The sequence below is a fragment of the Phacochoerus africanus genome, chromosome 1 (genome assembly GCF_016906955.1).
Source record: "Phacochoerus africanus isolate WHEZ1 chromosome 1, ROS_Pafr_v1, whole genome shotgun sequence".
Classification (NCBI taxonomy): domain Eukaryota; kingdom Metazoa; phylum Chordata; class Mammalia; order Artiodactyla; family Suidae; genus Phacochoerus; species Phacochoerus africanus.
In genome coordinates, this window is record NC_062544.1 from 158487990 (window position 1) to 158490936 (window position 2947).

A 2947-nucleotide genomic window follows, 5' to 3' on the forward strand; every position below is an offset into this window, starting at 1 on the left:
GTCCTAACATTATTTTCTTCTTTTTTTATAGTATTTTTTTCTCTTTGTTTTTCTGATTGGATAATTTCTATTGAACTATCGTCAAGTTTCACAAACATTTTATCTGTGATCTCCATTCTGCTATGAGCCTATCCATTGAGTTTTACATTTCAGTTATATTATTTTTAAATTCTAGAATTTCCATTTGGTTCTTCTTGATGTCTTATGTTTCTTTCCTGAGATATTTTATTTTTGCATTTATTTTAAGAATGTCCATGATTGTTATTATTTTTTTTCACATTAGAGAAAAAAAAAGCTGCCTTAAAAAACTTATCTGATAATGTTAACATCTGTATCATTTTGATATTGGTGTCTTTCACTGTCTTTTCTCATATGACTGGATATTTTCTTTTTTTTTTTTAAGTAACAAATGTAATTGATCTACAGATAAAAACTACTCAGTGAGGGTCTGTAGCCATTTCAGCCCCAAATATGCTGGCATTACATCCTGGGCTGTCCTGAGCAACTGGGTTAACTAGTTATTTATTAATTTTATCCACAGTATTAGAAAAATAAGGCATCATCATATCAGTTTAGGTGAACTGCATGGCTGGCCGGCAAATCCAGTTCCTTATATTCCATATTTTTTCTTTAGCTCTTCTACTTTGTTGCTATGTGCTTTCATGGCATCTTCCTTGGAAGTCCATGTCAGCCCATTTCAGGCATCCCACTTGGCCTTACCTTTGAGGTCCAAAATTCCAGGCTGTTTTGTATTTATGTCACCCACAGTCGCTTGTTTGTAGTGGCCGGAGATGAACAGCATCTCATCATCTGCTGGTTTGGTCTTAAGATTCTTGGCTTCCTCAGCAGCTTTCTCAAACTCTGCCTGAGACATGCTGGCAGGGTTGCAACGATTCCAGCCAGGGAGCCTGCCTGCGGAGCTGGTGAGGAGCCGGAAGCCAGCAGCACAGGACTCCACTGGCATGATTGGATATTCTCCTTGTTTATCATCTGCTGAGTAATTTTGCACTGTATCCCAAATATTTTGATTATTATGAGACTCCAAGCCTTGATAAATCCTATGGAGGATGTTGATATTTTTGTTTTAGCAGGAAAATGACCTGATTAGGTTCAGGCTGCTAGTTTCAATTTGTCTTCTATGGGCTGTGTTTCTAATATCTGACAAATTTTCAGAGCCTTAGCAGCACTATTTGAATCTGTCCCACATGTATGCCATCCAGTGACCAATCTGGAAGCTATATGATGGTCTATCTGTCCAGTTCTCAAATTATTTGGTATACTGTTCAGGATTAGATCCAAGCATGGCTGAGAGTTGGTCCAGGCGTTTGTAAACAACTTTATGTGCTTGCTTCCCAAGCTTCTACCTCTTTGCTATCTTCCTGGTTCCTTTTTTGTTTTCTGGGGCTCCCCTTTTCCCTTCCAGAAAGCTGGGGATTTAGTTACCCTGCTTGCGACCTGCCTCTGGTACTGTTTCTATATACAAAATCAAGTCACAAAGGAAGGAGAGATTGAGAGAGAGAGAGAGAGAGAGAGAGAGAGAGAGAGAGAGAGAGAGAGGAGAGAGATGGGAAGTTGGTCTTATCCTCTCGGGAACTTGGCCTTACTGATAGAAAAAATTTACCCCCTCCTCAAGAGTTTTGGCTCCTGGGGACTTCTGTTGCTGCTGCCACTGTGGGTTTGCTTGGAGGCTGGAGTGCTCAAGAATGGAGCAAAGAAAAAAGAAGATAGGAATCTACACTCTATCTGAACATTGGGAGTTCCAGTTTCCATTTCCAGAGCCAGAACTAGAAAGCTATTACTGGAGCATTCTCTGTACCAGGGTGCCAACTTCTGGGTTGGGGGATGCACTGAGATCAGGTCAGGGAGTATTGGTGAGATGCCACTGCTTCAGTGATATTTTGAATTCTGGTCTGCATGCTACTATTTAATTTTCAGAGTTTTCTGTTCAGGTTTTAAAGCTGCATTCAGTGGGAGAGGATCTTAAAAGATCCTGGAGGAGTGTTTGGAAATCATAGTCTCCGGTATCTAGACTAGAGAGGGAACAGTGTGAAGACAGAAATAATTGGCTCTTGGGTAAACAATGGAGATGGCAAAGAGATAGAGAAGACTTAGATAGTATATTTTCTTCAATGAACTTTCCAAGCAATTTGGGAGGGATAGGATGGGGACAAGCTTAGCACAAAGGAAACAATTAGCAAATTAAGATGCAAATCATTGTACACTCTGAAGCTGTTTGTAGAGTTTGGAGAAGCCACAGGAAGAATAGGCTTGGTGTGCTTGAGAGCCAGGACACAGAAAGTGGCTGGCTTCTTTCGGGGAAGTCTGGGTTGCACATTAATGAATGGAAAATATGATGTGTTTGAATTAGTGTTTAATGCTGTGTCAGCACCTCTGACAAACAAAGGGTTAATATACTTAATCTATAAGGAACGCCTACCAATCAATAAGAAAAAGATAGCCCAGCAACTGAAAAATGGGCAAAGGACATAAATAAATGACAAAAGAGGAAATACAAGTGGATAATAAATGTATGAAAAATGCCTAACCTCATCAGTATTCAGTGATAAGCAAATAAAAACAAGATACAATTTTCTGCCTACTCAATTGGGAAATACTTTTAAAATGGTTTAAATGGAAATATCCAGTATTGGTGAGAATGCAGAAGATGGGCACGCTTACACACAGCTTTTGGGAAGGCAAATTGATTCTATATTTCTGGATATATATTTAGAAAAACACACCCAAAACTTTAAAATGGTGTTAAACTTTTGATGAGATAATAATACCTCTAGGAATTTATCTTCAGGAAATAATTATAGATGCATACCAAAATCTATATATAAGGATATTCTTTTCAGTATAATTCACAGTGCAACAACAACCAAGAGGAAAGTACCTAAATGTTGTGTAGAGCAGAAATGGAATTGGACATACAGAGGGAGAATGC

The 2947-nt window shown here is 38.8% G+C and overlaps 1 pseudogene; it reads right to left on the bottom strand.

Moving 5' to 3' along the window:
- Window positions 1-610: 610 nt before the first annotated feature.
- On the bottom strand, window positions 611-874 carry LOC125112515 (acyl-CoA-binding protein-like; annotated as a pseudogene).
- Window positions 875-2947: the final 2073 nt, after the last annotated feature.